Source organism: Oenanthe melanoleuca, chromosome 9 (genome assembly GCF_029582105.1).
Source record: "Oenanthe melanoleuca isolate GR-GAL-2019-014 chromosome 9, OMel1.0, whole genome shotgun sequence".
In the NCBI taxonomy this organism is placed as follows: Eukaryota; Metazoa; Chordata; class Aves; order Passeriformes; family Muscicapidae; genus Oenanthe; species Oenanthe melanoleuca.
Window position 1 is genome coordinate 15,050,095 of NC_079343.1, and position 26,962 is coordinate 15,077,056.

The window sequence follows — 26,962 nt, forward strand, 5'->3', positions numbered from 1 at the left end:
AGGGTGGTAAAAGGTGTAAAGCTGGCAAGGAGAGATGACTTTGAGGTCCAAGAAAAAAGTGTTGGTAGAAAATTTTGGTGTTTGGATGATTAAGATTAAATAGAGCAGAAAAGAATTAAAAGGGTAGAAAATAGAAATTTCAAAGAGAAAAAAGAATATGGATGAAAAGAGAAAAGGAGAAGAGAGAAGAGAAGAGAAGAGAAGAGAAGAGAAGAGAAGAGAAGAGAAGAGAAGAGAAGAGAAGAGAAGAGAAGAGAAGAGAAGAGAAGAGAAGAGAAGAGAAGAGAAGAGAAGAGAAGTACACAAGTGTAATATAGTGAAAGATTGGACAGGCTATTTTACTTTTTGAAACTGTTGTAGAAACTTTTATGGAATATTTTGGCTTTGTTTTTGTGGCCATAAAAGTTTTAAACCAAACCAACATCCAGCACTGGAGGAGGATGCACCTTTCCATTCCACCAGTTTTATTTTTCTCTAATCATCAGTTTTAGTAGCATCCTTCCACTGTCCCCAAAATCTAAAAATCATAAAATCACTGAGGTCTAAAAAAGAACTCTTTGGCTGTTCCAGGCTGTTTAATCCAGGACCCAAACCTCCATCCCAGTGAACAGTCCATGAGGCAGATCACACATCCTGCCTGTGGATCCATCCCCAAATCCTGCAGCTGGGATCCCTGGGGGCTCAGCGCTGCTCTCTTCTCTCCCACCATCCAAAAATCACCAGAGCCACCACACATTTCAGGCTAGGGTGCTTGGGTTGGTGAGTTTGGGTTTTTTTTGGATGCTGATTTATGTTTAATTAATGAAAAAGCTTCGTTAGCTGGTTGTGTATAAGAAACTTCATGACAACAATTGCTTCAACAAGTCAAAATCCAATAATCACCAGCTAGGGAGGAAGGAAGACACATAAAACTTGGGGGATGCATAAAAAACTCTCTGCAATGTCTAGTCCACCACTGGATTTTTGCTCCTGTTCAAACCTTAGGCCATGCAGTATTAGCTAATGGATTTTAAACTAGATAGAGCTCAGTGGAGAAGGCTTTTCAATTTTATATGCAGCAGAAAAAGTGAGTTTTCACACAGAATTTATATTCCTTGCTGAATTGGAGTCCATTTGCCTTTGATCATCATAAAGAAATATAAATCAGCTGTAGCCTTCCTTTTGATTCTTTCCCATCTCCCACAGACCCCTCAGGCAGAAGAGATTTGTGTTTGCTCTTGATTAATTTGCTGTTGTATTTTTTAAAGGTGTGAGCCTGTTGTGGATGTTGTAGCAGGAACACGAGGGGATTTTTTTATGCTGGAAGCAGTGGACAAGTCACATCTTTTCCTCTTATTAGTCCCATTCCAGGAGAGGTGCAGACAAGCCATAAAACCACCAGGCTTTAAACAAATGAGGTGGGAAGTGGTGGAGGTGAGGGGGTTTTATAGAGCAGCTATTATTTCACATTTCTACTGGAAAAAAAAATAAAAATCCCCACTGTAATTTCTCAGCATTGCTCATAGGCACTGTTAAACCTGGAATTACCTGAAGTTAACCCACTGCACATTAATTAGAGATTGCTTGGGCTAAGCTGGACTTTTCCAGAATCTTTTTAACATATGGGAGGGGGAAAAAAAATCCTTAAAAAATTCAGCTTCAGAGAGAATGTACAGAAACTGTTGCCTGCCTCCTGCTAATTTACAGAATCCTGTAAATCCTGGGTTTTAGGGAAAACCTTGCAAAATGAGAAAGGCAATATTGCATTGTAGGGGTGAGAAAGTCTCTTTTTTGTCTGATGGAAGAAGGTGGTGAATGCAGATGGAGACAAGGAGTGGGAATGAGTGACAGGGATCCCAAACCCTGAGGCTGAAGGGCTCAAGGACACCTAACACAGGAGATATTGCCTCAAACCACAGAGTCTGAGCAGCAGAGTGAAGGAAGGAATTCTGAACCCAAGGTTCACGTCATTGCTTGGTTCCCAATCCAAGGCTTTTACTTTAAGCCTCGTGGAAACAAAAAAAAACCAAAAAAAAAAAAAAAAAAACCAAACCAAAAAAAAAAAAAAAAAAAAAAAAACCAAAAAACAAAACAAAACAAAAAATCTATATTTTTCTAAACTTCAAAAATTAAATACATTCCAAATTGCCTCCTCTGCTATCATTTTAACATGAAAAAAAAGTCACCATGTGGTGAATGTGTTTCAGATGTGTTGACCACCATTCCTGAATTGCTTGGCAAGGCCTGGGAATTTTTTTCTTCCACTTAGCCACTGGCAACTGATGTAGGGAAGAAAATGAGTTAACAAAGGATGGATGGATGATGGATGGATGGATGGATGGATGAATGGATGATGGATGGATGATAGATGAATAATGGATGATGGATGGATGGATGGATGATGGATGATGGATGGATGGATGGATGGATGGATGGATGATGGATGGGTGATGGATGGATGGATGGATGATGGATGATGGATGGATGATGGATGGATGGATGAATGATGGATGGATGAATGGATGGATGGATGGATGATGGATGATGGATGGATGATGGATGGATGATGGATGGATGGATGGATGGATGGGTGATGGATGGATGGATGATGGATGGATGATGGATGGATGATGGATGGATGGATGGATGATGGATGATGGATGGATGATGGATGGATGATGGATGGATGGATGGATGATGGATGGATGGACGATGGATGATGGATGGATGATGGATGGATGATGGATGGATGATGGATGGATGATGGATGGATGGATGATGGATGGATGATGGATGGATGGATGGATGATGGATGGATGGATGATGGATGGATGGATGGATGATGGATGGATGATGGATGGATGGATGGATGATGGATGGATGGATGGATGATGGATGGATGGATGGATGATGGATGGATGATGGATGGATGATGGATGGATGGATGATGGATGGATGATGGATGGATGGATGGATGGATGATGGATGATGGATGGATGATGGATGGATGATGGATGGATGGATGGATGGATGGATGATGGATGGATGATGGATGGATGATGGATGGATGATGGATGGATGGATGGATGAGCAACTACAAATTGTTTGAATACTATTATCACTCCTCAGTTTTACATAAATCTCTTATAATCAATGGTAAATATCCATGTTGTTGAAAGAAAGAATATTTTAGGGTGTACAACTAATTTTGCAGGTGCTGCCTTGAAATTAGAAAACTCTCTTCTGCCTTCCCCAGGTCTGTAATTTGGATTTTGCAAGCTTGGCTTTGAAAAGAGATCTGAAAAGAGAGTGGTGTTATATATACACTCCCAAGGTGCATGCAAGGAATAAAAATGTTATTCTTGGCCACATTGTTATCACTGAAGACAATATTAATGCATCCAATGTTATTAAAATGTAACTATTAGTCGATATATTGATGTTGCTGACTGTCCAGATTTACTCCTGCAGAGTTTAAATACTCAAGGCTGCAATACTGTTGGCAATAAAGATATTTAAAGTGCAGGAAAGTCACACTGATTCAGAAGCATTTTATGAGGTTAATCTAGAATATTTAGGTTAAATTAAGTTAAATCTGGTGTGAAGGTGAATGGGTAATTGATAAAAGAATGTCCTAAAATAAGAGTGAGGCCTGAGCTATTAAAATGAGCTTATTTCACTTACAGTGGTGCTTATCAGTGTCCTTTTATTCTCATGCAAAGCCCTCAGACTTAATTTTAAGAAGAGAAGTTCTTTTTAGACATCAATGACAATCAGGAATGTGGGAAAAGCAGGTTGGATTTTAGGAGTCAAAAGAATCAGGTGGAATGACCAGGCTGGTTTTGCTGTCCTCTGGAAAACTCCTCCTTGGTGTTTATCAAAACTTTATTTGAACTATCAAAAACTCAAATCTGCAAAAATAGCCTGGAAATCTCTTGAGAAAAAAAGGACTTCTTGTTGACAAAAACAGTGGCTGTGCTCCTTGCTTTTGATTATGGCAGGAAAAGCTCCAAAGCATCCATTGAGATAGTGTTGGATTTTCCTTTGGCTCTGCTGTCCCCTGGGAGACACTGTGCTGTCACATTGGGAAGTTCCTCTAGGAGTTAAAGCACTGCATTTGTCCTCACCCCAAATATCTGCAAATCAAGCAGAGCAGAAGAAAGAACCTGTTGTTATCTCATTTATTCTGCTTTTTTTTTTTTTTTTTAATTGAGAAATTAATTCAGATTTTTCTATTGTGCAAGCCAACAACTGCCCAACCTGCTGCTCATTCATTCTCTGTGAATGGATTAAATTGTTTAATATAGCTGAACATAAAAACTGGGGGCTATCAGAGGGGTTTTGGGGCAGGATTTGGCAGCTGATGTGTGCTCAGTGTGTGAGACATCTGCTTCCCCAGCAGCAGGAGCAAAAATCCTGCAGGGTCAGCTCTGCAGTTCCTTGGTGACAGTGATAGATTTTCAAACAAATTGGTGCTTAGATTCCAGGGGAAACTCCCCAGCAGGTCAGAGCACTGTCAGGAGGGGTCAGTGACATTGTCCTGCCCCCCTGCCTGGCACTGTCACCTGCACAGGGAGTGGTTCCTCCTCCCTGCCTCAGTGCCACGGAATAAACGCTGAGATATTGCCCCAGCCCAACCTCAGGAACATTCCAGTGCACATTTAGTGCTTTTCCTGTTTGTGTGGGAGACAGAGAAAGGAAAAAAAGAGCAATCCCATCACGTAGGGACCTGTCCTCAGCAGCCCTTTGGTGCACCACAGGCCAAGACCAACAAAAAGGGAAACAGATAAATTAAATCATCTTATCCAAGCAAGACCCACATTTTCAGAGAGACCATCCTGAAGAAAAACAGGATGAGGGCATCCAGTCTTGCAGCAGATCAGAAAATCTTCAGCTCTACAGGAACCAATGGACAATTTGTGATGCACTGAGGGAATTTTGGGGAAGCCTGATTTTGTGGCACACACATCTGGGGCACTGAGATCTGTTTTTTTAAACACTGCCAGGCTGCACACTTTCTGATAGCAATGCAAGCAATGAATTTACCATCACCAAAAATCTTCCAGTTTTAATCCAAAAAGCTTCAGAGGTCCAAGAAGGAAATTCATGGATAAATGAAGGTGTTGGCAGTACTGAGGACAGAGATATTTTGTCTCTGCTGAAGAGATGAATCTGCCATGAATGGAAACACCAAGTTAGAGCAGCAGAATGAGGCTGCATTTCCCTTGCTCCTCTGGAGCAGGGCAGCAATAATCAGGTGCTGTTACCCATGATATTCAGCATCTCTGCAGCAAACAGAAACAGAAAGCCCTAAAGCTGAGCTGACTGTGAGATCAGGGCTGCTCTGACACTGTCCCAGCACCCAACACACAGAACCTCTGCTTTGGGCTAACCTGTGCTCCCAGGGTCTCTGAAAAACAGTGCTGGGGGAACATTGCTCTCAGGGGTAGGAAAACATAATTTCTTGCAGGTTTTGGAGCTTGTTATTAAGGGGGACACCCCCAGTGTGTAATTTTCAAGCTGCTGGTGATGATTCCCATCCGTTTGGGACCTGTGGGCAGGTGGCAGAAGCTGCAGGCTGGCTGTGGAAGGGGTGGGCAGCACCAGACACACGGGCTGTGAGGATGTCCCAGGCTGATCAGCCTCCCCAGCCCCAGCTGCCAGTTCTGTCACAGCCACTCTGCAGTGCTGCCTCCACCAGCTCCACATTACAGCCTGGGTCCTGGCACCAAGGAGCTCTGCAAGTGCAGGGGCCAGGGAAATGCTGATTATTTTGACAAGGGGATCACAGCAAAGCTCTGAGCTCAAATCATACTTCGCTGTGGTAATTGAGAGGTGCATTTCTTCCCACTGATGACTTCTATCTTTGGAGAACTGCTTTTCAGCCTGGAATATTACTCATTTCCTTCCCTCACCGACACCAAATGAGCAGGTGGAGAGTTTTATCCTTTGCCAGCCCTATAATCTGCTGTTATTTCCACAAGGTAGCCCTTTGAGTCAGGTATTTCTACGCCAGTGATTCGATTCCTGGAGCAGTGTTTACATAAATAAAATATGCCAGAGCAATCCAATTTGGGGTTTAGGTGATTGCCTTCCCTCCCTTTGATCCCCAAAGAAATGTGATTCCTCTCCTCAGCACAGATCTTGTCAAACAGAAACATCTCTGAGCTGCAGTCAGTCCAGACCCATCACTTTTAACAACCTTCACTCAAAAAAAATAAAACCTAATAAAATAAAAAAAAATAATAATAAAAAAAAATGAATAACCTTATTCCTAGAAAAGTGATGAGTGGAACAATTTTTTTTGCAGCTTTGAATTATTGATTGCCCTTAAGCATCTCATTTCAAGCCTTTTCAAAGGGGAAGCAAACAAGAATGTAATTTACAAATAAAAATCAGTTTAATGAAAAAAAGTCCATAAGACAAATTGATTATGACTCTGGTATGGTTTTGATGAAGAATATTTTAAAATTATTTTGGAAACTAATTTTCAGGTTACATTCCTGTCCCTGGTTATTGACTGAACTTCTCAATGTACATTTAGATGAAAACTAAGAAGAGAAAGCTGATTAGAGAGCAACAGAGATTTTCTAAAAGGGAGATTTACTGAAATGGATCCTCTCTTGCTAAGGCTGCAGAATGTATTTATATAAGTGATTCACCATAAGGATGTGGGAAAATGTTCAAATATTTGTGTATCAAGTTTCAGACTCCCATAAATGTTTGCTACAGAAAGTAACACCGACTATAAAATCTCTCTGCTGTAGAAAGCAATGCTGCCTAGAAAATATCTCTTGGCTTCAAATCACTCATTTAATTCAGGAAACCCAACATGACAGCCTGAACCCAATGCAGATGCATTTTTTTTATATTTTTTTTGCTACCTGGGTAGTAAATACCCATCATGAGTCTGCATTCCTGACAAGCCCATGTTTCCATACCAATTCCTGCACCCAGTGTTTTTCAGGTGTTGGAATTACAGAAAGGTGAAAGATAGATTTAAAATATTTTATTTGAACAATATCTACCAAAAAGTGTCTCTGTGGCTGTCCTGCAGCCAAAATCTCTCTGGAAAACTGGAATAATGTAGAGCTACCAATTTTCTCCCCCAGGATTAAAAAAAAAAAAGAGCTGCCTACACAGAGCCCAAGTGAAACAGAGCTTGACTGAAGCCAAGACTGCCAGAGCATCACCAAAATTATATTTACATCCCTGAAATCATGGAATGGTTTGGGTTGGGAAGGAACCTTAAAGATCAACTTGTTCCAACCCCTTTCCACGGGCAGGGAACCTTCCACCATCCCAGCTTGGCATGATTAACAAATCCCAGTAACAGCAAATCCCTGTATATTTAAATAAAGTTATTGTTAGATCTCTTCTTCTGTTTGTTTTTACTCTATAATATAACAGGGTATTTTTTATCAACATAATGAAGTAGAATAATAAGGAAGAAATTTAATACATCTCAATCTTTTTACAGTTTGGGAAACAAGAACTTGAGGAGAAAATGCAGTGTGACATAGCCATGGCTGCAAACGTTGTGTGTTAATTTTGATAATTGAAAATTGCAACACAACTTAATTATCTGACATAATTCATTAAAAAAAAAAAAAAAAACCTGCTATTGTGGTGTAAACTCAAAAAGTGCTTCAATTTGGGAATAGCATTTTTGCTGAGAGGTCAGGGCTGGGTGTAACCAGCTGAAAATCATGTCATTATTCCCAGGGCTGCAGTTCAGCTGGGGTAAAATACAACACACTGTCATTTAGCAGGCACCAAAAAAATCATAAAAACCCCGTTTGAATCATGTAATCACAGGTACCTGTGGGACAGCCTCTTTGTCCTGAAGAAGAAGAAGTGAGGATATTTTGGAAAACACATCCACTTTATGTCTTCATCCAAGGAAACAACCACAAATCAATTGGATTGAGCCGTGCCTGGGCGATCCAGGAGCTGAGGTTGTGCATGTCAGCATTTCCATTAGGCTGATAAGTAACCTGCTGTGCAAAACCTCAGCAGCAGCCTGCAAATAACTTGTCTTATTATTTCCTGCAAATTTTAAATCATCGGTCATTTGGAGCTCGTGTCAGCTTCATTTTGCTGCTGTGAGCCTGCCAGCTCCAAGAACATCCTTGGGCAGATATTTACACCTGGAATACCAGGTGTGGGTTGAATTTATCTGCACTGGCTGGGAAAATGAATGCTCAGCTGGTCCCTGTTGGTGGTGATGGAGGAGTTAAGGCTCCCAGCAATTTTGTGGAATGGAAGCTCTAAGAATTTATTAATAAAAAAATAATCCAGCAAGTTTAGTCATCCTGGGTTTCTTTAATGAAAATATCTTTAAAAATATAAGCACATGGAGTAAATATTCAGCTGAAAATGATTCACAGATGCATTTTTAAAGCCTTTGTGACAGGTTTTAATATAAAGTTTAAACAAAATTACCAGAATAAAGCTTGTGGATATTGAATTCCTGACTTTGTTATTCTTTTAAGAATATATGATCTGTTCAGCAACAGAGATAAAAAAAAGTATTGCAAAATAGACAAGATCTTAAATAGTCCAAATTAACCTTGAAGGGAGAAAAAGGCAAAGCTACACGAACTGCAAGGGGAAACTGAAGGCTCAATCAGTCACAGGCTGTTGTTTCATTGAAAATACTGAGTGTAAAGGGGAAAAAAAAACAAAGGGGAACATTTCAAACAAAGTAGAAATGAGGTCACTCTGGGGGTTGGATGCATCAGAGCCCCAGAGGGGTTGGAGGCACCTCTGGAGATCATCCAGCCCAAACCCTGCTGGAGCAAGGGCTGGGCTTGGAACCTCCAGGGATGGAACCCAGCAGAGCTGGGCAGCTGCTGCTGGCCTGGAGCCCTTCTCTGGGCTGGAGCACAGCTTCACCTGCCCCTCTGTGCTCCTGGTGGCCCCTGGGCCAGCCCAGCCCTCTCTGCCCCCAGCCCTGAGCATCCCTGAGCATCCCTGAGCATCCCTGAGCATCCCAGCCCTTGGATGGGATTGCTCCTGTGTGTCCTTGCCTTGCTCTGACAGGTCAGCACTCAGCCCTTGGAGGACTTTGTGAGGTTCCAGTTGGTTTTTCCAGCATTTCCAGCCCTGCTGGATGGCAGCCACTCCTCCCAGTCCTGCAGACCTGCTGAAGTTGCATCTTTGCCCCTTCCAAAGTTGCTAAAGAGGAGGTTAAACAATGTCTGTACCGAGGGAAGAACCTGCTGTACCCTCAGATATAATAAATCAGATTTCTACATGAGATAAATATTCATTAAATGAAAGTGATGCACAACCTTTCTCCATTTCCCCCCTCACTGGCACTACAGAACAGGACACAAGTGCACCTTCAGAAATGAAATTAATATATTCAAATAAGGGTTTTGCATCTTCCAAACAAGCTCTAAATATCCTTTAAAATACATCCAATCTCTTCTTAAGCTATCAGGAAGGAACATTCAATTTGTTAGCCAGCTAACCAAGCAAAAAAGAATCTACATACACATTTTAAACAATGAGTTTGGAAATTAAACCTGGGTTGTGTTGACCTCTGTGCCTGTGCTAAGCCCAGGGACCAGCTCCACTTTCCACTATTACCACCCAAAAAAAAGGTGCTTTGGGCAAAGCATCCTTGGAAACACTTCCCAAAACTGTGCACGGAAGTTGAAAAATAAAATTTTAATTGTTTGGCGTGCGGTTCGCCCTGCAGAATATTGATAATAATGTTTTATCTAAGATAGCTATAATTGGTTTCTTTCAGGAGGCCACATTATAATCACATTAAGACACTTCAGGGTTTCTGCCCTAACAATGGCAGGTCCTGCTGGGTCTTATTACTTAAATGTGCTCTCAGTGGCTCTCCCTGCTGCTGCCTCATTTGTCTTTTCTGGGCAGAGATTGATCCCAACTTTCCCCAAGTTGTATTTATTTTGCTAAGCAGAGCATTGATCGATGCCATATGAGCTGAGACAACCAAATTCATTTTTCTAATGAGAGATTTTCCAGAAAGCCTCGTGAAATTTATTTGTTTGGACGATACCTTGGAGTTAATTACTCCATGCAGAGAGTAAGATAATAAGCAAAGGATCAAACAAGGATAATTGTTTCTCCCATTTGGCAAGGCTCTGCAGGAAAATTTGGGTATTCCTGGGAGGTTAATGGGAGCCCAGGATTGCTCATCCCACAAAACCAGACATGTCCAGTTGGGCTGGTCTGACACTGTTGTAAGACACATTGATTAACTGGGAATAAAATATTTGGGAATGTAGCACTAAACCCCATGGATGGAGTCCAGCCCCTTCTCCCTGTGGTGAGCAGATGGGAATGTGCTGATGTGAAAAGGAGCACTGAACACTTCTCACTGAAATGCAGACACACTCCCCTGTAAAAGTGCATGGCAAAGCAACCAGCAGCCTCCAGAGTGCTCCAGCCAGATCTGTGACACCATTTTAGTACTGAAATTATATTCATTTAGCCAGTTTACTTAAGGTAATGTCAAGGCAGAAAACAGCCAAACACAATAAAGTGTGTAGAATTTTAAAGTTGCTTTAATACTTGAATTTAAAGGAATTTTCTCAGCCAACCAAGGCCACTCTGGGTCACATTCTCCATCCCCCATTCCTGAGTGGGAATTCTCCTGGAGCACAGCCCAAGGCCTGCAGCCCACCTGAATTCTCAGGTGTCCAATAAAGGCTGAATTTATCTTTATTATCAGTGCCAGCACTAAAATCCTCCCTCTTCTCCAGCTTCTGGCTTTTACAAAAATGGCAGGAATTTAATCTCTCTGTGATCTCCATCTCTTTGTTAAATTTCATTATAAATACTTCATGGCCTAAAAACCCATTAGTGCAGACACCTGGGGAGGTAAACAGACACAAGTGTGCAATCTTATATACAGATATAGCTCATATCTGTAGCTCATCCCTCTCTAAAAATAAATTTCACCTTGGCCACATTACCAATATTTTCCTGCTTCTCCAGGAACATTAGAAAGTAAAATCCTCACTAGCAGCAAGTGCAATTAAAGCTAATTTTGTGTCTCCAAGTGGCAAAGCACAAAGCCTGCATCCTGCACAGGTGAAGCAGCAGCAGTTTGGGGATGATGTGTTCAGGCAATGAGTGAATTCCCTCCTGGTTTGTTCACTCAGCATGGCCTAAATTAGTTCTGCACCTCCCCTGTACCCCCAGCCAGGAGCAAAGGCATCAAACACACAGCAGAGTGTAGAAACCTTTAGAAAAATGTGCAGCCAGGGGTAGAAATTAATTCCTGATGTTCCACCAGGGTGGCACCACTCTTCTGGGGCTGTAACCCAACCCAAACTGCAGAGCTTCCAAAGCTGAAAAGGGGGAAAAATAAACATCTTAATGTGAGATAAACAATACTGCAAAACATCCTGATGGGGGATAAACAGAATGGCTCAGAGGATGTTCTGCAGAGAAATTAAAATGGAAACCATACATTAATGCCATTAATGGCACTTTATCCCAGAGTTTGCTTCGTACTGCAGGATCCAAGGGCTCAAATTCCACATTAATATCTATTTTATGGTTCCCTCTGCCCCAGAAGGAGCCATAATTTCATTATCAATTCCAGACATCCCTGTCTGAGATGTATTTTCGGTGTTTACAATGCTTTTCAAAACAGAACTAATGAACTGTGTGTTTTAAAGGATTCTGGGGGGTTTGAGGGCAGGCCTGGTATCAGACACAGAGAGGAAATGGCAGCAATAAAGTTCAAATGATGCCTGGTGTACAAATAAAAGTTGCAAGCAGCAAGTGCTGTGTCTTTGCATAATTGTGACTCATCTGAGCTCTCTGTGAGCAGGGAGGGGAAACCATGAAATGCTGCTTGATGAGAGAAAGGAAGAAGTTCTCTCTGAGAAAGGAAGAATTTCTCCATGCTGGGATCATGTCTGCCTCAGACATCTAAACTCATCCAGAAATTACACCCTCAAATTCAACATGCACATTGAAAAATAAAGAAAAATTACAGATATTTGCAATTTTCTAATTTTTTTTTTGTCCTAGAAATTCTAATTTAGTCTGATTTCTTCCATCTCTGGTCATTTTTTGTGTTTATCCTCCCTCCTTTTTGGCTGAGCTGGCTCCTGCAGCCTCAGCTCTTTGCCTGCTGCTCCTTTGCCCAGATTTGATCACAGATTTGTGATAACTCCATGGATCTCTCTGCTCTTTCATGCTTGGAATTATTTTGTTTTCTCATAATGCAAGAACCTCTTCTCCCCTCATCTTCTTTAGAACATCCAAATATCTTCTTTGACACAAATTATTTAACTCCTAGTTTTTACACTCCTTACATCCATTTGCAGTTCTAATCATTTTTTAACTGCAGGAATATTCTTCATATCTTCCTCAAAACTTTTCTTTGTTTGTTTGTTTGTTTTTGCTTGTTTTTTGCATTTAACATACACATAACAATATTTGGGCAGATTAGACTTTTATGGGAGCAAAATGATGCACAGCACCCAGATGCAGGCTGTAAATGCACATCATTAAAACATGTACATTAAAAAAAGCAAATTAGAGAAATTTACAGGTATTCTGGGAAAAAAAAATCCTGACCTTGAACTGTCTGTGGCTGGTGAGAGCTGGAGCAAGGCTGTAAAGCTCCAGCATGTGCTGTATCACAGCATGTTCTGTTATCAGCACCTTTGGAGATGACAGGAAGAAACATATTTTTGCAGGATCAGTTCAGTCAGCCTAAACCAGACACTTAAAATAGGTCAAGGAGTTGTGAGCTGCAGCACTCAGTAGTCACTAATTTCAGTGATCAGCTCACATGCAGATTCTGCTTGGAAGTTTGGTGAGACAGAGCCTTAGTGGGATTTCCCTCCTGGGAGCTTCTCCCTCTTTTCATCTCACCCACTAACAAACATTGTCCTTGGCTTTGTGGTGGAAATCCTTACCAAGACACACAAAAATTGCCATTTCTGCACCAAAATTGCTATTTCTGCAGGGGGATCCCCCATAGAACTTGCAGGAAAAGCCTCAGTGCACAGCCCCTTTTTGATCTCCCAGGTTTTATCCCAGGCCTCACACCTGGACAGAAGGTTATGGAAAACCTTGTCCAACCACCCTGTGCTTCATCTTCAAAGCAGGTTCAGCTCTGCCTGCACAATCACAATCCTTTTTTCTGCTGGAGATCTGTGCCACACTTTGTTTGAAATTGTGGCAGGCTGACTTTTAACTTCCCCAGCAGCTGTGAACATGCTCAGAATTATGTTCTGGATTTGCCAGTAGTGGATGAGCTGTTTCCAGAGGAAATCCTTCTCCAGGTTCAGGTGCTCAGCTCCAGAACTTCTCCCTGCTGGGCAAACCCTTCAAAGGTCACTGTCTGTGTGTAAATAACCCAAAATTGCTGCAAGATCTGCCTGCTGCTGGTGTGACATCCCTGCAGTGGGGCATCCTCCTCCAGGTGAGGCCAGCCCTCATTAGCCCTATCATTATACTAAGAAAGGCAATTTAGCAATGCTTTCCCTTCTGGAGCTCTCCTTCCCAGCTAAAATGTGAAATTGGGTCTGGGACAGGATCATTTTGTCAGATTAAGGACAGTTCTAGGAGTACTTGTGGGATTTTTCTCCTCAGGAGGGTTTTTACATGAGGAATGGTGGATTCTCTCAGGTGAAGGACCTGCAGTTGATTAAATTAATTTTGTTTTGTTGATGCAGGGATCCAATTGGAAGTAGAAGAAGACATGGAGACTTCAAAGGGACAACCAGGAAAAGTTGTGTGGGAAGGGCCAATTATCAACACCCACACCTGGAATTCTGTCAGAGAGAGCAAATTGTGAGGGATCACTCCACACAAACAAATCCACTACAGAGCCCTGATTTGCAGAATTTTAAATTGGTATCTCTGCATATTCCTTAATCCTCTTGCTCCAAAGGAGATTATGATTAAATGTGTCTCAATGCTCCCAATCCAACCAGGTCCCAACCCCAAAAGCAGAGGAAGACTCTGGAGCAAGGCTGAGCCTGCCCCAGGCACCCAGAGGTGAGAGGAGAAACAGGAGAGAAATGAGGATCTGCCTCTGTCCAGCTCCTGATAAACTGGGATCCAGACACAGCCCAGGGTAATAATTGTCCTCTACAGCTCCATTACTTTCTGTTGGCTTTAAGCACTTGCCTCTTAAAATTCTTTCCCAAAGCCTCTTTTGGCATGTTTTTTAATGCTTTTCTTTTATTTTGGAAAATCCTGGCATTCAGTTTGTGTAGGGAGCCCTGCATCAAATAAAACCTCCAGCAGACAAATGGAGTTGGTGGCAAAACACCCTTTTGTTCTGAGAGAACTTGCCCTGAATTTAGCAGAGTTTCTGCTCCCACTTTTCAGAGGTGACAGGACTGGCCTTGATCTCATGGGAGCCAGGGGAAAGCATTTTCCTTGTGGTGTTTCTAGCTAGGAAAACCTTCCTTGGAGATCACCCTGAGCTCAAAAAGCAAAATCCCCATGACCACTAATTTATAAACTAAAATAAACAAATTGAAGCAAACATCTTAAAGAAAGATTTTTCAACTTATAGGTCTGTATGTCTCCAGTGTTACCCTTTCTATCATCATTTTTACACAACTTGAGTGGCTTCAGAAGGAATTTCTGGACTTAGGATATTTTTAGTCCCTCCTGTTTACATGAGGCTTGGGTTATTTCTTCTGCCAGACTTCCAGGAATATGATGTTTAGAGAGATATTTCATGTATTAAAATTCTCAAAATGAGGAGTAAATAACTTGCTGCAGAAAAAGAAAAGGAAAAAAAAACAACATTGACACCTGAAGGAAGGGAGAAACAACAGAAAAATGAAGATGTCCAATGTGATAAATATCATTTGGTATTACCCATGTTGTTCTCCATGCACACATCACTTCCAGTGCATTTTGACTTTGATGTTTCATTGCAGATGTCTGCCTGTGATCACTGCCAGGCTCCCTGCACTCCTGGTTTGCTGGGATGATGCTGCATTAGGTCACCTGCTGTCCCCAGTTCAGCAACCAGCCCTCACAGCACTGCAGGGAAGTGCACAGCCCTGAGACACAAGTCTGGCACAACCCAGAGCTTGTTAGGGTTCTGTCCAAAACAGACTTGTCTGACTTATTGCAGATTAATCAGCCTTAAGGGGGCTGGCTGCTGTGTTTACTTGAGGAATGCATCTGATAACGCTGTGATTATAGAAACAGACACTTTTGCTTAGTTGACCTGTCCTGATTTAATTATTTTTCTGTGCAGAGCCTTTGCTGTGCAGCCAGGTGTCCTCAGCAATCAGTGTCAGGCTCCTGATGGCCTCACCCAAGGTGCCTCCAGGTCTGAGTGAACTCTGTGCCTCCCCCATGGATGTGCAGAGCCTGGGATGCTCTGCCTGCTCTTCCCAAAGCCATCCCCAGCTCACAGGAGGAGCCAGGGCTCAGACCCTCAGCTCCTGGCTGTTGCCTGGAAGTCTGCAGGGCTGGCAGGATGACTTAAAAACCTAATTTCTTCACTGGAGGACTGGTTAGGCTTTGGAGGAATCTCCTCAGGGCAGAAGTGGAGTCACAGAAGATGCTGAGTGGAAAAGGACCCACCAGGATCATCAAATCCATCTCTTAAGTGAATGGCTCATTGGGTTGAGTACTTTGGTGATGTGGTTTAGTGGGCAGGGGGGGGTTAAGGCAAAGGTTGGACTTAAAGAACCTTGGAGGCCTTTTCCAACCTTAATGATTTGATGAGTTTATGGTTGGTGGTTTTGCTCCAGCTTGGGGCACGCCTGGGCTGGAGCCTGTGTGGGCAGAGCTGGGGATGAGGGCAGGGATGGCCAGGGCTGGATTTGCTGGGAGCTGCCCTGGTGGAGCTCTGCATCCTGCTGGCTGCAGGAGAGAGCCAGAGCCAGCAGGTCTGGCTGAACATCCCCAAAATCCCCCCAAAACTGGGGCAGAACTTCAGCTGGAGGCTGTGCTGCCCCAGGACTCACACACAGCTTCAGGAACCAGAGAACAGTGCAATCATGGAATGGTTTGGGTTGGAAGGGACATTAAAACTTCTCTTCTGCCACCCCTGCCATGGGCAGAGACACCTTCCACAGAGCAGCAGCTCTGCTTCTCTCTCACCACCTTCAAATGTTTGTTAATTAGGGAATATTGCTGTTGGTTGCAAGATTTTCTAGCACATCATTTCTATTTGCCAAGTACAGGTGGCCTTTAAGGCAATGAGACCCAGGAGATTTGAAGATTCCATTCTTCCTGCTGAATTTGAAGCTGATGTTGTTTTGCATGAGGTCCTGGTGGTACCTCAGCATTCTTAATCTACCAACTGCAGATCCTTTAAAACAGAGGCACTCAAGTCTCGTCATTTAATTTAGTCCAGGTTTGAAAGTTTTTGCAGGATATCCTCTTAATTCATTTTTAATTCCCTTATACATTTTTAATTACATTATTAGAGTGCTTGTGTTGAAATTCACCTGGAGTGCTGCACAGGGATAATTAGTTAAAATAGAAGGAGAAAGCCTATTGTGTTTGGGGCTGTTGAGGATTACTGGAATTCAAAATATTCTGGCTCTTTAACTCCAAGATTGTGCACTAATATGGTCCAAATGCAAATCTGCAAACATAATATTAACCTGGCAAGTGTGAATGGGAAAGAACAAAAAGCCAAGCAAACACCCACTTTTCCTGAGAATCACAGGATGCTCTTTATTAGACCTGAAGCAGCAATGACACTCTATCTGAATCTTGATTAAAAAATTAATTGCTGTCTCACTATAAAAATAAAAATAAGAAGAAAAGGATGAAGCAAACAAGAAGAGAGGTTTTTACAGAGCAGGAATTAATTGAAACACAATGAACTCCCAAACCCTGCAGTGTAGAACTTATCCTAACAGCCTGAACACTCATTTCCCACTCCAGCTCCAGAGCACAGGTCAATAAACCTTGGCAATGGCAACAATTCCAGACACATTCCTATTTCAAACAGAGCTAATTTGCTCTTTAGTTACATTTGAATTTGAAAACAATAATGTTACATTTATGCTGTGGACCTGTAAATTTTAATTTTACTGGTTTCTGTCTCTGAATTTTAGGGGATCACTTATTGAGCACTGGAAGAGAAGTTTGGTTCCTTCTGGTTCAGCCAAGAAAAATTTGCTGCTTGGGAAAGCTCAATTTGTTTTTAATTCTTTGCTCCCCTGATGACCATGCCTTTTAATTGGTATTAGCTCAGAGTTCAGAACCTCACTGCTCACCAGAGAGAAGCACAAATCAAGCTCTAGAATGGACTTCAGAGAAAGGTTTGGAGATTATCTTGCTCCAAGCTGATATTGGGCCCAGTTAGGAGCTTTAATATCATTTTGCTTCCCTGGGAAAACAACAGATTTCACTGCTCCAAACCTGACAGGGAAAACACTGCTCAGTTCCTGGTGAGTTGTGTGCATGATCAATTTAAGCAGATGTTTGTTAGAAACTCCCTGACTTACTGATCTCTTGAAAAAAAAAAAAAAGAAAAAAAAAAAAGAAAAAAGAAATAGAATAAAAATAAAAAAAGAATAGAATCATGTTGTCTGTGTTTTACACAAGTCCTCAAATGCTGCAAGGGGTGGAAATGGGAGCAAAACAATACCTGGAATGGCAGATATGAAAATTTTAAAATATCAAGTACCTTGTTATTTATTTATACCCTAAGGCACTTCCAAAAAATAAAAAGATAGTTGAAATTAGGTGAAAAAGTAGATGAAATCTACAGAGCAGCAGTTAAGATTTTTTGGAATAGAGAGTTTTGAAATTTGGAATTTTCACAATTTAGAAAATTGAATTTTTCTGATCAGACACAAACACTGAGATTTAAGGATTGAGCAGAGATATTTCTTCAGAATTATAGTTCAGGCATTTTTTGGTCCCTCCATCTTCAGTGAAGCTTCAGTTCAGACCTCAGTTTTGATGAGGTTTGTATGAAGAAACAGCAACAGAAGGTCTCAGAATTGAAGACAAATTTCTGGTTTTCCACTGGAAAACCACTCTGCTCATACATTTGAGATTAACCACTGCCTTTCTGTATATATTCCCTGAATTTCTTCTCTATGGCTTTACCATCCATCCTGATAAAACAGCTCTGGAGGAGAATTTAAGTGAAAGATAATCTCCCTTTGGTACCATTTGTAGAAGGACAAAATCAAACCTGTCAGAAAGGGAAATTCCCTTCTCTCCAGAGGATGTGAGTGTCTGTATCCCGCAAAAGAATCTGCAAACTGAATCTTCCAAGATATCAAGGAATCCTTGGAGACTGCCCATATCCCAAATTCAGTATTTCTTTTATCTAACAGTCAAAAAAGGGCCAAAGGTTCACTTAGAGATGACCAGCACTCTATGATTAGAGCCCATCAGCTCCTAAGTCAAATACTGAAATATTCTGTGGGCAGCATAAAATTTCTTTGTCTTTTGACCACACCATCCACAGGACGCTCAATCCCTCATGCTTGAAATCAGGTGAAGAATTCATCCAGCCCATGGCTGCAATGTGGAGCTCACAGAAGGACAATTAAAAGGTATCTTCAAAGTTCCTCTTGTGTGGGGAGCTTGATGGATCCTCATATTCCAGGATTTCTGCTGGACCATCCAGCTGGGACTGACTGCTCTGATGGACTTGTGTGAGGAAAAGAAAATTAAATCCCATTTTCAATCTTTGCTTTTCCTTCAGGTGGCTGTGCAGCAAAATGTCATTTACAAGCACATTAGGAATTTGCAGAGCAGAGAAAAAGCCCTTTGAGGGGGATGAAGGAACACACTGGGGATGGGGGCAATCTCCAGCTCCTGAAGGCCCCATTAGTTCCTAATGGCCTTGTCTTTCTGAAGGGAAGGGATAGATGGTGCTCCTGTGGCAGCTGAGGGATTTCAGGGACGTTTTTCATGACAAATGTGCCAGCCCAGTAAAGCCAGGCTGTGTTTGTCACTGCTGCAGCAACAACCACCAGTAAATTCAAATTGCTGGCATGGGCCTGATTCAGAACCTTTTAATGCCTGTACAAGACCTGCCCATACACACAGCTGCTTTTCCTTGACCTGTGTTCTTTTTTTGAGCATTCTGGATTTAGTTTTTATATCTGTAGCAAGCTGAAATGTCAGAATTTCAGGTCTCCACCTGACAGGTCATCAATAAATCATAATGACGTAACGCGCTGGCTGCGCTTGTAAAAACTCCCAACAACTCACACTTGTTGCCTCTCTAAGGTATTTTAATCCTTTGGGAGCAAGGGAAAATCATCTCTGTAAAGTGTGATCAGAGCTGGAGTCTCTCACCATCCTCCCTCAGAAGATCTGTGCAAATGAAGGTTCTCAGGCCGTTTCTGCATGATCAGCCCACTCTCTGTATTTTCACACCACTATTTAATTCTCAGAATCACTTTGGGTAACTAGGTTTTGCATTTTTAGGTTGTTCTTCACCTTTTTCTGGCCCCTGACCTGCCTGGAGCACTGTTCTGACCTCATGGAGAGCCAGGGACGTGTGGATCAGCTTTGGAGCATTCCTGAGCCTCCGCTCCCAACTTCAAACAAAAGCTCAAACTTCCAGCTCAGAACTTTGTAGCTTTGGGTGCTGGCCAGAAACGATGCTGTCAAGCTGATATAAACCATCTGCTATTGTATTTACCAATTTTTTTGGCTCTCTATAACTCTCTGGTTTGGAGAAAAGTCCTTCAGCACAGTCCTTGAATGCTAAGTCGTGGATGGAAGGGACAATATCGTCACAAACCATCAATTTAACTGAGCTCAGGGGAAGTAAAAGAGCAAAACCCCTCCCCAGCACCTGAGCTGGCTGCACAGCCTTGGTTCCCCCAGACTTGGAAGGAAAATTGGTTTTGTGGTGACAACAAAGACACAAGATTCAGAGTTTTATCTTCCTTAACCAGATAAAAATATTACCAATGTTTATCCTGTTGGTTGGAAGGTGGATCTCAGCTGGAGGGTTTCTTCAGGATGTGAACATTTCCATCAAAGAGAACGTGGGAAATACTTTTATCACAGTATTTTGGCATGGTTTTTTTTCTTTTTTCAGGTGGGGCCAGAAAAGGAAAACCCAAACAAAAGGCAATGCTGGTGCTACTGAGAACATGCTGTATTTGAAGGTGTTCATTGCAGAGGAGTTGGACTTGAGGGATGTAAAGGTCCCTTCCAACCCAAACTAGTCCATAAAAAAGGCACAATAGTCCCTCTTCATTTTACTCATCTTGAAAAGTCCAGAACAGCTTCCATGGCCCAAAACCTGGACCCAAACTCCTCAGCTTTTCATAAGCATGAGGCTGGAGTGAAATGATATCCTTGGAAGTGAAAAACTTATTTAATTCAGACAAATCACCTGGCTATCAGCTTTTGCCAGAGCTGACAGAGGGGTTGAGAACAGCAGACTCAAGATGATGACTCTGGAAAATCCAAATAATAATCAAAATCCATGAGAAGTAATAGTGTATTAAGTAATCTACTCCACCAGACTTTGGAGCATGCCACTCTCTAATCTCCACAAAAATAAAACATCAGTATTTATCTGTCAACACTGCTTAATCCACAGTCAGCACCCTCAGAAATGGGCCCACATGAAATAAAGTCTGGCACAGGCACAGAGGCTGCTCTCCATCCACACTCCTCAAAATGTCACGGGGTGATGTACAATTGTATTTTGTCCAAGCACTGGGATTTAAACAGACATATTTATGTGGCATTCCTCATCTGGCCCATCAGCTAATTAATTTTCTTTTTTTTTTTTTTTTTTTTTTTTTTTTTTTTTTTTTTTTTTATTTTCTATTTTGGAAGAGTGTTATAAAACTTGTGAGAATATTGATGGGTTTGTTGTGGTGTTTTCATCCACTGTGCTTTAAGGAATCTTTTGGCCAAACAATGCTGGAGAATGGAGGCTTTTGAGCTTCAATCTTCTCCATGTCAGGAGATTATGCACGAAGCACAGAAATTATTTTGAACCCAAACATTGTCTCTGAGTGTAAGAGATGCCAAGCCAGAGCTCTTTGGCATTTCTGGCACTCACCAACACTGGGCTGGAGACTGCAGATCCCCCCACACCATTCTGACAAACCTGATTACTAAAAAATGATCAAATCTTTCCACATCATGTGCAGCACAGCAATCAAATGTGAGCCTACAGCAGCTTGTCTGGCAAATCCTATTTCTCACCCTTATTAGCAAAGGATAAACTGCTAAAACAAAGCCCACCCTCTTTTTAAATTTTTTAATTTTTTGCTTGCTCTGGGTTTTTAAGATATGCAGTTTTTCTATATTATCTTTATCATACATTCATTTAGAGGGACAACTTATGAGAGCATGGAGTGACAGGACAAGGGGGAATGGCTTCAAACAAAGAGAGGAGGTTTGGATGGGATATTGGGAAGAAATTCCTCCCTATGAGGGTGGGGAGGGCTGGCACAGAGCAGCTGTGGCTGCCCTGGATCCCTGGCAGTGCCCAGGGCCAGGCTGGACATTGGGATTTGGAGTCCCTGCCTGTGGATGGGGTGGCACTGGATGATCTTTAAGGTCCTTTCCAACACAAATAATTTCATGATTATCTGAAACAAGCACGACTGAGGAGAAGAAGGGAAATGAACAATTTAAATACGAGATTTAAAAAAAACTACTCAGCAAAACTTAGAGCTACCCAAATTTAAATTCAGTGCCTGCTGTTTCCACCTTAGGACCTCCATCTCCATCTCCTACACCTCCAGCCCCATCTGTGCCTCCTCTTGGCTCTGAGCATTTGATGAAGGACCCCTGTCCCAAGCAGAGCTTCAGCACCATTTGCTCTCATTAAATCCCACTGGTGGCAGGGATGAGTCAGGGCAGTGCCATGAACCAGGGCCCTGCTAATGGTGCTAAATGGGTGGCAAATGCTCTGTCGAGTGCTGGAGTCACACAGGCTCATTTTGCCTCACCACTCATTTTTTAGGAGTGGGCCTGGGGGTGTTTCAGCAACGTTTTATTAAGACAAATGTGCACAGAAACAATTTTTAAATTACCGGTGTTCAGGAAAGCAGCTTGGAGATAAAAAGGGATTGTCCAGGGAGGAGATGCATTTGTGTACCAGGAATCAGGAAGGAGGATACAACTGCTAGAAAAAGAGATAAAGGCAAACAAACCCAAACAGTCGTTTTATTCAGGATCTTCCTTATAAACAGTCCTAGGTACATTTTTAAAGTTATTATAAGAAACTGCATTGCTGGACAGCAAAGAAACAACACAGCTGCACTTTTTCTTGTTGCTAACCATCCTTTAGTACCAAAAAAGCTGAATCTTTGTCTGTTCTTTGTTTCCTGAAAGCAGGTAAAGGAAATGCTGGAAATTTCCCTTGAGGAAAACATTTTCCATTCCCTAACCCTGTTAGTTTCATCCCCAAACACTTTTCTGTGCACACAGATTGGTAAATCATATCCATTGCTTATGCAAGGCACAATATATCCCCCACATTGCACTCAATAGATCAGCACTGCAGTGTTGTTTTATTAACATTAAAATCAAATAATTAATGAACAATATCAGCAGCTTCTTTACGTTAATAATGATTAATTGCACTTCTATTTTGGAAAACAGCCGACCTCCAGCAATGGATGAGAATAACATTTGGTGCTGGCTTCTCTCCTGCAAAGCTTACAAATAATTTGGTAGAGCAGCTAATTATCTGACAAAGCCAATCAGTCATTAATCTCCTAGGAGATTCCAGGAGACCATCCTTTTATAAAGTCAATCATTATTAATTTATTTTTTGCTGCTTTTCACTGGACAGACTCTCTGATGTCGCCACTCAAAATCTGGGGGTGCTAAATCAGGAGCTCTCCTCAGTCTGCCTGATTAAATCCATTGGAGCTGCACCATTTTTATTAAAAACCAAACATTTCTTCAGTTCTGAAGTTCTTAAAGGGAAGCGTGTGCAGAAATCAGTTCCAAAAGTAATATATGTTTATGGAAATGTTTTTCACAGGAATTTAATGCTTAGCACACAATCAAGTGGGTTTCAACCCAAATACCAGAAGTTTAGTTTGGATTCTGAGGTACACAAAGAGATTCAAAATAAGAATTATTAAACACTCACCACAGAATTGGTCCATGACATAGTGGATAAAACTTCACAAAAACTGCTCCTATTCTCAGAAGAACGCTTCCATATTAATTTTCCTTCCAAAATAGGTCACTCTTTGTTATTAAATAACTATTGCTTGCTTGATTTCTTTTTTTAGAGGGAAACTACAAGGCTGACATGAAACTTGGGAGGTATTTTTGACTGGAATGTGCTTTTAAATGAGACCTACTTCTACTCCTTCTATTTCTTTTCTATTTCTTGCAGCAGTTCCTCTTGTTGAACTTTCAAATTCAGGAGGAGATTATGCCCTCATTTATTCCCTCTTGCTCTGGGTTGCTTGCAGAACCTTATTTTCCCCACTCTTCATTCCCATCACTTTTTCAAAAGGAGGTGGGATGAAAGGGGTGTATTTATGGAATCCTTTGTGATTTATTATATACATTTTAAAACGTGTGGAATACTGGATCAGATCCATAGGTGCACATCTGCAGGCAAATTGAGGAGCAGGGGAAGGAAAATGAGGTTGGAAGGTGGACAACTAAAAGATTTACAGCATCTCGAGGGCAGGGGTTGTTTTTTACCCAATAAAAATGCAAGGAATGATCAAAACACTGAGTTGAATGCAATGAAACATAAAGAGCTCACTGATTTTATATGTGAATATATCAAAAGAGGTTTGGATGGAGGTGATCCAGGCTGGGGCTGCTCTCCAAGGGACCTGCAGGAGATGCTCAATCTCCATGAAAATCCCAAATTTCAGCTGCTCCAACGCCCATGGGCACAGCACCCCTTTGTTGCTGCCCTGGGGTGTTCCTGCACCCCACAGGTGCTGTCCCTGCTCCATCTCAGGTGTTTGGAGGTGGGGAATTGACTCCCCTTGTGCCTCCCCTGCAGCCCAGAGCATCCCTGCAAAGATTGCAGCAAACATTTACAGCCCCCCTCTCTGACAAAGTGGTGGCAAAGTGTTTCCCATATCTCTTCCCAAAGCAGCAATTATGGAACCTCCTGCACTCCAGCTGGCAATAGAGCACCTGGTTGTGGGAGTTTTGGGGAGATGTCCACACACAGCTGGTGCCACTCTGCGTTTTTGGCATTGCAAACCCTGCCATGTTCACTTTGCTCTGCAGAACTGCTGCCCAATTAATTTGCCTTCACATTAACCTGCCTGAGCAGGAGCACACAGTCCCCAGGGGAGTGATTGCCCTCCTGGTTTGCTTCCCCAAATGGCACTTCAGCTGCCCAGTGCAGAGTGAATCTCCTGGGGGCTGCAGGATGCTATCCAAAATTTCTCCTAAATGCACTGGGATTGAGCCATGAGGGGGAATCCCTGCAGAGAACTTGTCCTTGAAAAAAGAGAAGCTCAACCACATTCCCTGCCTGTGTCAGGAGGCTGGAATGAGATGATTTTTAAAGTCCCAACCCAAACCACTCCATGGTTTTTTTTAATATGTTCTTTACCAGGATTTTTATTAATTCCAGTGCTGTCAGGTCACATTTATAAAGGGGGGACATATCAAGATCTGAACAAGGAGTTTTTTCTTGTACCTCAGCCATGCAGAGGGTGATTGCAGAGCATCCATATGGCTCCTCTTCTGTGCTTGGTACAACTACACCTGGCCCAAAACATTTATTGGAGGTAGTATCCCAGGAATTATATGGCCCCTGAGGCAGCAGAGCTGCTGTTTCTGCCAGGGTAAGTTATGTCACAGCTAAATAATGTTACAACCCAAAGTTCATTGTGCTACAGGAAGTGTGGGAAAAGGTTTAAAGGGATCTTTGCTTTCCCAAAGGATCTATGTTTCTTCACCTTCCATCCTTGCAGTCTAAAAATGTTATCTCTATTACCTCAACAATCTTTTTTTTTAAGGCTTTGCTGGTTATTTCTGTGTGCTTGTAGGATTTGGTGGCTTTTTTTCCCCCTTTGCTGTCTTTTATGTGTGCATGAAAAATGAATAAGAAGCTGTGCAATAAAAGATATTTCATTAATGAAAGCTTTTCAGATCTTTATTAACCACTAGTGCCATTAGTCAGGGAGAGGAGAAAATTCCTCACAGTCAGAATTCCCAAGCTGATTTTCTGAGACAGCAAAAAAGGGTAAAAAAAACCTGTTGCAATAATAAAATAATTAAAAAAAAAAAAAAAAAAAAGAAAAAGAAATATTAAAAACTTCTCCTGTTCCACCTGACCATGAAAAAGATTGACATATTTAACAGGAACAAACAGTCACATCTTTCCTATAGTCATCATTTTGGACTCTAAAATTCAATATCACACTAAGAAATATTTGAATTAATTTCCTAATTAATTTCCTCTTTTTCATCCTCATTATTTACTTAAACATGATATTTGTTTCTTAGACACAGGAAGACACAAAGCCATCTCTTCACTTGTGATCCCTGCACCAAACTCTATTTTTGGGCAATTCCTGAAGCTCTGTAGAGGCTGTGCAGCAAAACATTCTCATAAACACTTTGCAACTGCCCTGCAAAATAACTTTTCTCTTCACAGGAGCTCTTTCAGGGTGCAGGAGAATTTCTGAAAATACTGTGTTCTCCAAACAAAGAGAGGTTCCAAAGGTTGGGTGCTCCATGAGCTAAAGAAAATCTTTTTTATGAGCTGGTTAACATGGCAAAGTTAACTACAGTTAATCAAACACAGGCAAGAATGGCCATGGTATTTCAGGGATAATAATTTCAGGATTTCAGGGATAATAATTCTGGGGAAAATGAACTCCAAGTTGTCAAAGATCTGGATTTGTATTCAACCTCTGGCACAGGATTTGGTTTAGATGGAATGAGAGACTTGTGATGACTCTTGTCATGATAGTTGAAGTCTTCAGTGGAGAGCCATAGGAAAAATCCTGTAAAGAAAATACTCTGGTGCTGCAAAAGTGAGGATTATATTGAGGTCCTGCAGAATGAAGAGAAGCATTTTTGACAAATCATTCTAAATACTTCAAACAACCAAGCTTTGTAGACACTGATTAAATTACAGGAAGGAAATAAACCAAATATTTGATTTCTCTTGGTAATTTCCCTTACTGGAGGACTTCAGACATCTCTGGTGGTGCTCCCTGACCTTTTGTACCACGGACAAAATGTTGTGCTGTGCTTCAGTGGGGTTGATCACACACACTGGAGACTCCTCATTGCTGCAAAAACAGGAGCTGGTTTCCCACTAATGGGATAATTCTCTTGGGTTCAGTGCAGACACTCACTCATACCCTTGAGACAAAGGAAGGCCCACAGTGTTTGCAATAAACTTTGCTTTTTGCCTGAAGTGAGGCAGCCAGTATTCCACTGGCAGCAGGAGCAGCCATGGCCTCTCTCCATTGATTTTCCATGCTGCTGCAGATCAGGAATATTGCCTGCTCCTGCCCAGCTGGAGCTGTTCACTGGATTTCCAAGGTTTAAATATTTATTGCTCTTTCAGTAATTTCTCAAAGTTTCCCTGAGTGGTTTTTTTTTTGGTTTTTTTTTTCAACTTGTCTGATCTCCACCTATGGGGAGGAAAACTTTTAAAGCTGCCAAAAGCCAAAGTATTTTTAGAGAGGGCATCATGTATTGATTATTGCCAAATCTCCATGGACTTAGACACTATGTTATTGTCAGCATTTTTATTGCTGCCACTGCTTTTTTTTCCCCTTTAATGGTTACAAGTGAGTCTAATATATTTTAGGTCAAACTCTTCTACCAGCTAGAAGCCACTGAGAACTTTCCATAAGAACCATAACCAGCTTCAAGAGGCAGAAAAATTAATATATTTGCTGTGTTTCTGTTTCTATCAGCCATTGCAGAGAAGAAGAAATGCTATTTCTGTTTGCTTTGACAAGCACAGAGAATAATCTCGTTCTCCTCTTGATCTCACTATCCCTTCACAGATTACAGTTATCTCATATGTAATGTAAAAATCTTATAGGAGTTGAAATGCGTGAAGGGGAGA